Source organism: Protopterus annectens, chromosome 2.part1, assembly GCF_019279795.1.
Source record: "Protopterus annectens isolate FY-2018-M chromosome 2.part1, PAN1.0, whole genome shotgun sequence".
NCBI lineage: Eukaryota > Metazoa > Chordata > Ceratodontiformes > Protopteridae > Protopterus > Protopterus annectens.
In genome coordinates this window covers 1,915,673,269-1,915,686,832 of record NC_056729.1, presented here as the reverse complement: position 1 = coordinate 1,915,686,832, position 13,564 = coordinate 1,915,673,269, and the positions used below count along the sequence as shown (strand labels likewise).

At 37.8% G+C, this 13,564-nt stretch overlaps 1 protein-coding gene across 2 annotated transcripts in view; it reads left to right on the top strand.

Annotated features, from left to right (window-relative positions):
• The first annotated feature begins 384 nt into the window (after positions 1–384).
• The window catches only part of LOC122794691 (IgGFc-binding protein-like), a 478,182-nt gene continuing 465,002 nt past the window's right edge, over positions 385–13,564 (top strand). For both annotated transcript variants that reach the window (XM_044063322.1, XM_044063320.1), the window contains exon 1: positions 385–529. The gene's annotated coding sequence lies outside the window, so the exon portion shown is untranslated. The remainder of the gene's footprint in view (positions 530–13,564) is intronic.

Genomic DNA, 13,564 nt, shown 5'->3' with positions numbered 1-13,564 from the left:
GTAAATAAATATAATAAATACACCTTTTATCAATTATTTCTTCAGGAGGCTGCAATGTAGCATGTAAATCCTGACTTAGAGTTCCCCCCATCTTTTAATTCTTTGATCATACCTGATGTCTCCAGAACCTATTCCAAAATTTTTTTCTAATTTTATTTTCTAGCACTGTATTTTTTTCTGGTACAACCTTCACCTGAAACCTTGTCACCTTCTCTTGTTCACATGATAGTGATAAATTACTATTCTATTCTTTTTCTTTTTGTATGTGTCATTTGTTCTGAAAGTGACCCTTTGTCATAGAATGCATAAAGCACAGTGACTACAATTAGTTTAACTCACAGCGTACTGGTCTTTCCTGTTTTTAAGACAAGGTGTTGATTAACTACAGAGTAGCTCGTGATGCTTAACACCCCTGCTGCTCTTTTGCAGTTTCTATCATGGAGAAACAGAAATGGTTTGCAAATGAACACTGCTTTGTCCCTCTTGCCAAGTAGCATTCTAAATTAGTTACTTTTCAGACATTAATCAGGTAAGTAAAATCTTACATATTTATACTTTGCAGGGGCATTAGCTTCAACAGCAATTCTTTCCTTGGTGCAATATTTTAAAGCCTTATTCTTTGCTCTTTTCAAAGTCAAAGTAAACTTTATTGTCATTTAGAATCACACTTCAGTGCACGCTAAACAATATTTTGTTGCTTCAAGCTCTATGTGCAGACAATACATGTAAATGTAACATTTATAATAAGAAGAAAAACATTTCTACATTTGACATGACACAATACATGATCACATTTTTGTATCTCTATCTATTAGCAGCACTTAATATTGCACAGATAGATATATTGCACAGTTAAGACTTGAGCAAAAAGACCAGAGCATTTTTATTTGCATGGAATATAACTTGTTTTACGAGTTCTTGCACAAAAAGGGAAGAAGGTTACAATGAGTTATTGTAAGTGAGAAGACCCAACAGCGGGTTGATTGCACTTAAGAAATTAGTTTTCCTTCAGCCATTGTGGCCACTGACTAGGTGACCTGTTGGCTTGCATTGCTACTCAAGTTTAGTAGTCTAATAGCCTGAGGAAAGAAGCTGTTTCTGATTTTAGTTGTGTGTTTTTACACAACTGCTTTAATGTAGTATGATTTCTAGAAAGAAAATTGTATTTCCTCTCAGTTTTTTCTTTATTCTTTAGCTTAAAGTATTTCTATTTCTTTTTTTAAGTATATATACTTATTAGTGCATCTTCTATGTATTTATACATGCATATGTTTTAGTGTTAATGCTGTAGGACATATATATATACATATATATATATATATATATATATATATATATATATATATATATATATATATATATATATATATATATATATATAGCGAGAGAGAGAGAGAGATTATGTATGTTTTATGTGTGTGTGTGTGTGTGTGTGTGTGTGTGTGTGTGTGTGTGTGTGTGTGTGTGTGTGTGTGTGTGTGATATGCAGTGTACATATCCAGACAGTGAACATACAGATATATATTTACGTATGTCTGTTTTAAACATTTTATATATTCATAGGATATGTCGATATTGTGGATAGACATATGCCTGGAACACATCATCATGGACATATTTTAGACAATAGAAATAAATGCTAGCACACCAACAAAAAATGCATTTATGTGTATTTTTGCAGTATTATTTTACAAATTTCTTGATATGATCTTATGCTGCTGTTCAAGAAAACAACTTTTAAAATAAAAATGAATCACATACATTGAATGATATTTTGAAAATGTATTTTATATATAGCATACAAATATTATAGTGATAAATGGCTTATTTTTTTTGTTTGTTGGATATGTTCTTCCATTATAAAATTGTCGGTCACATAAATGTAATATATATATATATATATATATATATATATATATATATATATATATATATATATATATATATATATATATATATATATCACATGTAAATCCTGGTATAACTAATCTATATGTACTTGCATATTCATGTTAATTTTTGTTTTGTTTTTTCTCTTAGGTTATATAAATCTACTTAAAGGGGTTTCTATATCTAATTAATTTTTAAATATTATCCTCTTGTGTCTTATACTTACTTATTTATGCAATTTGTATAATGCTGTAGTGGAGCTTTTCTCCCCGGGCCTCTACTGAAAATGGACATATATCCAGTTAGACTAGCCCGGTCAAAAATGTAAAATAAAATAAATAAATAAAAAATAAAATAAGGCAATATAGAGTCTTTCAGCATTTAACAGATGGTAGCAATTCAAAATTATTCAAAATAAATCATTCTTAAAAATATTCTACTGCTGTGGACTAAGCATGTTAGACATTGGTCACATTCTACTTAACAAAATTGCTCATGTTTGAATCCTTCTTATAATCTTAATTGTTTTTAAGATTCATTGACTAAGAAAATGTTATGCTGCTGACCATTGGGTTTGGTACCAAAAACAGAGAATCATTTAAAGGCATGGTTAGCAGACTGGCATTTAATTGATATACTCATTTAATTCTGACATTAGGTGGCTGGATAGTGCCCACATTTTGCATTCATTTACTTCACGCACCCCAACTACTAAAATCATCTTGTTTAATCAACACATGATTATTCAAAACCAAGACATTTACAACCTTGGGAATCAAAGCTGAGACTTTTATTTATTTAACCGTGAAAGTCCAACTTGAAATGAATCTAATTTTCAGCAGAGGCCCGGGGAGAAATTCTCCAGATGCATCTCTTTGTAAAGTGGGAAGAAACCCACATGGATGTTGGAATGTCATGCAGACTCCAGCTGAGAACTGAACTGGAGAACCTCTAGTTGTGGGGTGACAATGATACCGCTGCACCACTGCACCATCAGTGAGACTCTCCCAATGTTGCAAGACACAAAGACATTTTATTTGCAGAGGCAAGCCTCTCTTTCCTCTCTGATGTGGAGGTACATACCCACATCCCAGAGCTATCTATCTATAAAGATGGGGGGGGGGGGCAGACAGACAAACAGATCTAGCAGACTTAAAGAAGAGAGACGAAATGAGGAAATGCTACATTCACCTACTTACTCTTCTCAGAGTCTGACCACTGCAGCAGAATGCCCAAGATTATTTAGGTTGGATATTGGCACTATGTATTTCTTATGATGCCTCCAAATTTTACTTGGTAGATGTAATGCACATACTAAATATAGCTACCAGAGTTTTCTAGCAGATTTAATTATGACCATATACCGTCATGCCGCTTCCATTTTTTATTTCCTTATTTATTCATCAGCATCGATTGTTAAACATTTGTTTTCTTTTTTTACATAGCTCTTACTCTAAGTTTAAAATTTGCCCTGCTGGATTTATTCCCTGATCTGGTCAACACATTTTAAATAAATAAATAAGTTAACTTATAAATAAATAAATAAATAAATAAAATGCTGGCATAAACATTTACCTAGAACTCGTGGATAAAAGCTATTGTAGAATATGTGATTATTTTGTTCATCTTCTAAAATAATAAGTAAAATGTAGTTGTGCTTGTTTAGCCTTTCTCAGAATTATATGTTTTGTCATCCATGTTGTTTTAGTTTGAGCATCTGAGTGACATATGATGTTAATCTACCTATTTTGTAAATTAATATGTTCAGTTTTTAGCAAATTAGCTCCATTTTTTCAATGACATTTTAAATTAATTACCAACTTTACTTTAACACATTTCAAAATTCTGTGATACATAAGTTATAAAAGATAAAACATGCCCTGAAAGTTGACCCTTTTATTCATTTGTTAAATGGGTAACACAGGAAGCCCGAGCTTCTTTTCAGGGGAGACACAGGAGTACTGTCTGGTTCATTGACTTTCTTCATATCATACTGTAGGCAAATGAAGGCTGTGAATATCAAAACTGTACTATATAGCAAACCTAGTTAGGAGTACATAGTTTTAATCTCTGTAATAAACTTCCAGACTTTCATTCTGTGAGAGCAAGTGCATTTTGACAGAATCCAGTAAAGAACTCTACCATCAGTATAGCTGACATCAGTATGTTTATCCAAGGTTTAACTACAAATTAAATTAATAATTAAATCAGTTTTCCTCTTCATACATCAGACTGTTGGACACATATCACAAATGTATGCAAACTATCTTAATTATCAATAGAAGAAAAAGAAAGGGACAGGCAAGAATAAATGAATTCCATGCATACATTGAGCAAATTGTTTTCAAACCACCTGAATTCATCCCACCACTCTATATATACACAGCACCAAAATATACATGTACAGCTGGTCTGTAATTGCAAAGGCTTAAAATCCATTTAGTAAAGTTGGTGGTCTTCTCAATTATTGACAGACATTAGGATTTAACTCTGCCAGAAGATTCAGCAAATTGATAGTATTACCAAACCACAATTAGAAAGTCAATCCAGCTAGTTATAGATTGACTAAAGAATACAATTCTGAGCTCATAGACTGCTATTGCTGCCTATATCAGTAGGTAGGACGATTGACTAAAGCATAAAATTGTGAGTTTGTACACAGTTATCCCTGCCTATATCAGTAGGTAACTCTCCTATTCCTTGCATACCCGTTCCTCATCCCTCACGCAGAGTTACTAGAATAATCTTGGTTTGCTCTTCTCACTTTTACCTACCACTTCTTCAGTCTTATCTTCTAAAACATCTGCTAAGACTCATCTGAAAATATTCAGGTCAATGTCTTCTTTAATCGCTGCATTTGATCTATACAGGTCAGAAAACGGGGCAGCACTTCATATTGTCAAAGCAATTATCGGATTGTTGCTACACAGTTTCTTGCTAAGTGATTGCAAAAGGGAATAATGTGTTATCTTGAATACTTTTATGTTGTTTCTCTTATTTCATAGCTTTAGGGGAACATGTTAGACCAGGCCAGCATACAGTTAATGAAATGATACCAGGTATTTCACCAGTTCACTGAAGACTGATCGTCATTGATCTTAAAAGTGAAAACTAGGAGGACGGTACAAAACAGTCTAATCCACACTATAGCCCCTTTAACACGCATATTTGTGAGTGATGTCAGTGATCTTTTGCATCAGGAAGATAATGACAATGCAGTCACCGCAGTCAAGCTGCTGAAATATGAGATATTGTTTGAAAGCCTGTGAATTCATACTCTGTTGTAACTTGTTGTGGTGTAGGTTACAAGTACACTAAGTCTAAAACCTTTGCAGTCCTAAAAGAAAGTGAACCAATATGTCTACTGTAAACTTTTAACTAAAAAGTGACTAAAGATGACAAGCCAAATAAAAGCCATCCTCATATGAATAAAAAACATTAAACATAATCAGACATCCCTATATGCTGTCTAAGGTAATGTCTCAAATGAAATGGACAAAAATCAGTATTGTCTTTCCTTTCATGGTCATCATGTGGCATTCTGATCTCCCTCATTTTTACTCAGAAAAAAAAAAAACAAACAAACATCAAATCATTTTGAAAATGGACATGACTCCTAGTAATTTTATATCCGGAAGTCTTTCTGCATACTGCTTTTACTCCTTAAACGTCAGGATATAGAGCAAGCCCTGTGGCTCATGAAACATGAGATTAGCACCTTTGTGTCGCAGTAATGGGCCTCTGATTATATGACATATCAAGCTCCTGGTAACATTTTCTGCACTGCCTAAACTTCACAGACTTTTCCATCCTGACCTGCTTTGAAAATATTGTTTACTTCTGTAATGTAAACTCAACATATTGTGCTGAGACATTTATCCCATGACAGAGCTAAGAACCTTTAAGCTTACAGCTGTTGGGAGGGGGTGTTAAAATAAAGCTTAAGGTCTTTATCTCAGAAATACAAATAAAAGGTACTAGGCTCGATTCTGACCCATGCCTGTTAGCTAAGCTTGTAATAGCCTGCAGACTGATAGCCTAGTATTTGCTTATGAACCTATGAAGCATCTAGTAGATCTGCGTTGTTTGTCTCAGCATTGTTCAGTACTTCTCAATATGTTTTTTTTTTTTTTTTATCAGTGTTTAGTGTTCATGGACAGCAGTGTCAAATATAATGCAGCCAGATGGTTTCTTAACTCCACAGACCTTTTGGAGAAGTAGCCATCATATTCTACTATACATGCAGCCACTTTGTGGAAAACCTGAAACTGAAAATGCGACAATGGATTATCAAATGCATTTTCTAAAACTTTATTTCCTTCATGAAATTGAATGAAATAAAAGAAAAGTATTCTGAGAAATGTTTATTATCATCTAGCTCTAACAGTTTGTGAACCCATTAATGTTTCCTTAAGTCATTCACTCCAATGGAGCTCAGGAAGTTTGCACTGTAACTTCCAATTGGTGGAGCGTAAGCCTTTTGACAGAATCAAATGATATATTCACATTACAAATAAATGTTCATATGTCTGAAACCATAGGGGTTATGAAAGTATAAATAACAAACTCTTCAACACAAACTATTTTTATAGAGGTAGCATTCTTTAGGTTCTAGGTCAAATATTAATGCACTTGAGTTTGCCATTGCATATGCTTTAGGGTGAAATCTTTTAAAACCTTTTACATAGCATAGTGTTGGAATTATTGATGCAAATATGAACAAGCAATATTTGATGCCTAGAGGAGTCAGTAGGAGTTAACTGCAGATGCACCTAGATGCATCACTCAGATGTAATGAGTTAAAGAATAATAAAAAATAACACAAATGTATCAAAGAACATCTGCTCATTAGGCAAATCACAAATGCCCATAAAATGTTACAACAATGTCTCCTATTTTCCCCTAAGATGGTTTGTCATATTATCTCCAGTAATTTATACATATTTCCAAGTAAAAAGAATGTATTTCTCCAGAATTCATTAAGCTCCATGCAAAAATAGTGTTATTCTTGCACGGAGCATTCAGTGGCCATCTAGGACAGCACAACGCCCTGCATATTCATGAGGGCACATTGCTGTCTACACTAGATGGCCACAAAACATGAACTAGTGCACTCTAGAATTGCCAAACCGCAGTTCCACAGCAGCTAACAGCTCTGCAGACACTGTTATCATATGATAACAGTGTCCGTGGATAAAGTACACATAGCACCCCCCCCCCCCACAGCATACCACTTAACTGTCCAGAGTTTTGCAGAGTGGCCATTTTATCCCCTAATATTTCTGGACCTTCACTAATAAAATGTCCCCTAACACAAAGTGATACATGCTAGCAGCTTTCCCAGTTTATAAAAGTAGTATTAACCATTTATATTATTTTTATATCTGCAATAATGTTTAAGCGTAGCTGAGTGGGTTTGCACGTTGCTCAGCTATGCTCAGCCTTGCTTACACATCCCAAAGAGCTAAATACAAATTTACAGCCAAAACATTGTAAATTGAAATAGTGTAGTGTTTAGAGCTTTGGCTTAGTATACAGACATTTGTGGTTCAAGTCCCCATTCATTTTTATTTGTTAAAAAAGCAATAACATTTTGTTATCAGTAGGTAGTGAATATATATATATTTGTTAACCAGGGTAGTGTAGCAGGTCCAAATGTGAGGTGAGAGTGTAGCACAGATGTGAAACCTCCATATAAACACAAGTGTCCCATACAGCATAGCCACAAAATAATGTATTGTAATGAAAGCACATAGGGGGATGTTATGGAAGGTAAACATACATATCATAATATGTCATTTATGAGGAATCAACCGCACAATGCACAAGTCTATAATAGGAAAGCTGAACAATGCTAACTTGTGCTCAGCTATGCTTAGCCAGTAAATCATTGCTTAAATGTAAATTCTAAGCAAAAATTAGCATAGCTAAGTGGATCTGTGCACTGGTAAGCAGTGCTTAGCATCTACCCCTCTATCCAATGCTTATACCAGCTAAGCGGGTTTGCCTGGTGCTTAGCTTAGCTTAGCATATTCAAAACCATCCAATCATAGTAAAGGACAGGAAATCTGCCATGTTTAAACCTTGCAGGTGGGAATACAGCTCATAACCAGTTGTAGCTCTCTATTGTAGGCACTATGGCTGGTGTTGGAGAGAATGTGCACTTTTGGGCGCAGTGCTGGGGCATACAGGAGTCCAGGATCATGGTAGGACTCCTCATAAAAAACATGATATGAGACTGCTGCAGAACCAATACCAGGGCTCCAAATACAAAGCGGAACCCTGGGAAATTCTCACCCACAATCTCAGCAGTGCCACTGGCATCCCTTGGACTCGTGAGCAGGTTTGGTACTACTTTGCCGACTTGAAGCGGAGGAAGAGGGAACTCTTGGACCAGTGGGTCCAATATGCATGACAGAGGGATGTTCCAGGGGTATGTAAGTATTAATATCAATGGCTGCTTACCAAAGTGCAGCCTGTGTATGTGATGGATAGGTATGCATAAATGTTTCTCTATCTTCTTTACAGCTCCAGCTGAGCGGGCTGTGAACCAGGAAGCCCATGAAAGCAGGCTGCATCACAAGGCTGGTGAGTAACAATCTAGCATGTAGTATTCATACCAAATAAATATAAAGGAGTAGAATGTCACCTTGCAGTATTAAAATGGGTATGGTTTGTATTGAAGAAACCGACAATATTACAGTAATAGTCTCATATAGGTTATATATAAATAAAACTGTAACTGCCTGTCAATAAAATTCAATACCCTAGACTGGTTGTGTTTACTTTGGTATTGTATGAATTTGAATGTGTGCAGGTTATGCACAGCAACTATAGCTGTGAAAGCATTAAACAATCAAGACTCATCTGATAAAGTTAGTGCCTTTGTAATACATGAGATTAACTGATATGAAATGTTTCATGCACCAAGATCTGATATCTGAATAGTAATGTTGTGTTAACCATTGTTTTTCACACCGTGTTATGTCAAAAGGTATGTGTAGGAATGTATATATAAGAATGTCATAATTACAAGGTCAGATTGTACAACCAAGAGAGTATTAGCCAGAAAACATTCAAGGAAGAGACAACAGTTTCTCAATAGCTTGTTCAGATGAAACACAAAAATGTTTGTTGTATTTTTTGCACAAACAGGCATGGTTTGAATCACGGGAGTGATAATAAGCTGTATGCATAATTTCACCCAGGATTTTGTGAATATGTGCAGAAACAGTCAGGTAGTGTTAACAGAATTTATCTCCAAAGGTCTGCCGGGTAAGAAAAGGTATAAAGTAGCTATAAGAAGGTTGTAGTTATACTGTGTCTAACACCCATGGTCCAACCCCAAGGCTGCAAATGACAGCAAGATAAGTACATACACCAAGTAGTCACCCCCAAGAAATTTTCAAGTGTCATGCTGTCATAGCTACTGGTCCCTACTGCCAACAACCAGGGTGACTGATAGAAACTAAGGCAGAGTATGGCAGTAGCAGACACACACACACACACACACACACACACACACACACACACACACACACACACACACACACACACACGCTCACATACACACCATGGGTGCACATATGTTACCCTAACTATGTGAATATGGGAAGTCAGGTAGTGTTAACATAAATCTCTTCCACAGTCTGCCAGGTAAGAAAAGGTATAACGTAGCTATGAGATGGCTGTAATTATACACTGTGTACAAACATACCACTGCCCAACCCAAGGCCATAGGTTGTTGTAATAATACCTGTAGAGTAATGATTAGAGCAATGATCATTAAAACTGTGATCACTGCATGAATCTACATTTATTAATTGACATCTCCCCCCACCTTATCTTCACCAATAATCTAAACACATAAATGAATGGGTATGTTTTTCACCAAACCTACCATTGGGACATGTGTCAGGACACATGCAAAATACTCCCTCACCAGCCTCAGTAAGAAGCTGAGATCCCCTCATAAAATCCTCAAAAGCTAGTTACGAAAATAAAATTGCCAAAGATTCTAAAGAAAACAACAAGGCATTCTATAGTTATGTCAAGAATCTAAATGGTAATGCTCAGATCTGCTCTGAGCTACAATAGAATGGCATTAAATATTCTGATCCCAAGGATATTGCCAATATCCCGGCAGATCGATTTAGTGCCAACTTCACCCCCTCTGACCCCCTAAAGGGCCCATTTCAATACCAAAAGATTGCCAAATTCCGGTAATCATGGCCACACAGGTAGAAACCACACTTTCCAAGGCTAAGAATACAGCATCCATGGGACCAGATGACTTCTCAGGCTGTGTACTACATACACTACAAAATGATCTGGCATTTCACCTAAGTGTCATGTTTAATCATAGCCTCACCTCAGGCTTTGTGCCCACTGAGTGGCGCTCGACAAGGAGGGATCTGCCTTGGATCCCGGGAACTACCGTCCCATCAGTCTGACAAGCCTGATCTGCAAGGGCATGAAACGTATTTCCCATGGAACTTATAAACAAAGACATTGGCAACCTTCAAACACTGGACCCCACCCAGTTTGGGTTTGTGAAGGGCCGATCTTGTCTCCTGAATCTGATTGACTTCTTCGAATCAGTCTCCAGAGCTGCGGACGAGGGTAAGGTAGTTCACACAGCCTATCTGGACCTTGCCAAGGCCTTCAACACCATCCCCCACTCTGGAATCATAGATAAACTTACTAAGCTGGGCATAAATCCCTATGTCACTCGATGGGTTGCCAACTGGCTTACTGACAGAACCCAGGTTGTAAAAGTAGCCAACTCCAAATCCATCTCCAGACAAGTGACAAGTGGAGTACCTCTGGGTTCAGTACTGGGACCACTCTTGTTTGGCATTTACTTCTCTGAAGTACAGGCCTACACTAAGGGACTCTGGCTAACAAAGTTCACAGATGACTGCAAACTGGGAGCCATTACTGAATCCCCAAATGATGTGGATATTCTACAAAAGGGCCTTACAGAAACAAATGCCTGGTGCCAGAGTCATGGGCTCAGGCTTAATGCCAAGAAATGTATAGTTATCTCCTTTGGAAAAAAACATGTACCCATAAATTACCACATAGGTGGCAAGACACTAATCATCGAAAGTGTGATGAGAGACTTAGGGACACAGGTGGACAGTGGTCTCACTTTTGATAACCACATTGCCACAATAGTCAGGAAATCCTTCTATGTTGCACACCTCATCACTAAGGGCTTTTCATCCAGATAAAAGGAGGTCATTGTCCCACTGTACTCATCCCTCATTAGACCCATTATAGAGTATAATGCCCCGTTTGGTATGTACCTCACAAGACACCTGCAACAGCTGGAAAGGCCACAGAAATATCTCACTAAAACAATCACAGGCCTAAAGCAGATGCCATATGCTGGCCATCTAAAAAAAACTCCAGCTATACTCTGTGGCATATCGTCTACTCAGAGGTGATCTCTGCTTAACATACAAGGCCATGTCAAACCCTGAGCTGTTGGACATGCTCCACTTAAAGAAATCCCAATCCCTCAGAGCCACACGCTCCAATGATCTAAACCTTGTCATCACAATGAACAAAACATGCTGGAGGGATAGGTTCCTGACCCAGAGACTCCCCATACTCTTGAACAGACTGCCCATACATGTCAAGCAGAGCACCTCATTGGCCCTCTTCAAAAGGAACCTTGATGATTGGATGGGAGATAGGAAATTCACCCCAGGGATCATGTCAGTCACCCTGCTAGACAAGGGTCCAGAGAAGTAAATATTGTGGGAAGAAATATCCAGGGAATTGTTATGGCTAGGCTTGCATAGGCCCTAGAGCCGATAGCCTAGTACCAACCTATGAACCTATGTCCCAAGACCCACTCTCCATGTTCTTAAAAACCCTGGAGAATATTAGTGGCCACCCTAACACTCTCATACTGGTTTTCTTCAACTACCCCACCATTAACTGGGAAAACTACTCATGTACCAATGCACTTGCCCATCACACGACCTAGTCCTTACTAACATGGGTGACTGCTGCTGTACATCATTAGTCAACTCCTCCTTTGTTAGAGCTAACCACAAAGTAATCAACTTTATAAATCGACAGCCCTCACGCCAACCCCCTGCAGAGGTAACCACCATGAAAAGCCTTTCCAAAGCTAACTTTGGCATCCTAAAAACAGAGTTGGATTACCTCATGGCAGCCATGCAAATGGAGACTAGTTACATGACTGCTGAATCATACAACAATGCACTATGAACACATACACAAATGCATGGATACCACCATACCCAATAGAACCAAGACCCTCACTTCCAAAAAAAGGAAGCCAATGTTGTGGCCCCCGGCCATAAAGAAACTGTATAACAGAAGGGGGAAACTGATACAAAAATAGGTGAAGTCCGAAAACTGAAAAAAAACCCTTATCAACCTCAAAAGTTGAGATACCTCATCATATACAACAAAGCTAGCTGTGAAAACAGAATTGGAGTACATAATAAAGGCAACCAGAAGGCCTCAAACAGTTATGTAAAGAATCTCCATGGCAATACCAAGATTTGCTCTCAGCTACTGGAAAATGGTACCTCCTAGACTGAGCCAACAAATATTCCCAATATACTGGATGACATATTGAGTGCAAACTTTACCCCCCAAAGGACCAATCACAATAACAGTACATTGCCAAGCACCCGGTATTACTGCTGCACAGGTTAAAACACCACTGTCCAAGGCCAAGAATACAGCTTCAATGGGACCTGACAATTTCCCCTGACTGTGTTCTACATGAACTACACAGTGACCTAGCACCTCATCTGTGTGCTCTGTTCAATCACAGCCTCACCTCAGGCTTTGACCCTACTGAATTGTGCACTGCTACAGTCACCCCTCTCCACAAAGGAGGAGATACTACAGACCCTGGGAACAACCACCGCAATAGCCTGACAAATCTGTTATGCGACGTTATGGAATGCATCATTATGCACCTAATAAACAGGGATATGGGAATCTGCAGACTCAGCATCCCAGTCAGTTTAGTTTTGTGAAAGGTAGGTCATACCTGCTCAATCAATCTGGTCAATTTCTTGAAGTCAGTCACCTGAGCTGTGGATGTAGCAAGGTGGCACATACAGACTACCTTGATCTGGCCAAAGGCTTTGATAAAATTCCCTACTCGGGAATCACGCAAAAACTGACTGTTGAGCAGTCAGTCATAAGTGGAGTCCCACAGGCTTCTGTCTTAGGTCCTCTCATGTTTGGTATCAACTTCTCTGAAGTCCATGCCAACATAAAGGGATTCTGGCTGACAAAGTTTGCAGACAATTGCAAGTTGGGAGCTATTATTAACTACCCAAGTGATGGCATCCTACAGAAACCAATGACTGGTGTCAGAGCCATGACCTTAACCTCAATGTCAGAAAATGTGTTGTCACCCCCTTTGGGAAAAAACATGTTCCCATGAATTACCTCATTGATGGTAGTCCCCTGAACAAAGAAGGTGTTACAAGAGATCTAGGTACACAGGTTGATAGCAATGTCTCTTTTGACCACAACATTGTCACTGTGGTCAGAAAGTCCTTCTATGTGGCACATCTCATTACTAATGCATTAGCATCCAGGAAGGAAGAGGTCATTGTCCCCTGTACTCCTCTTGACAGAGTGACGCAGTTTTTTCAGCATACATATT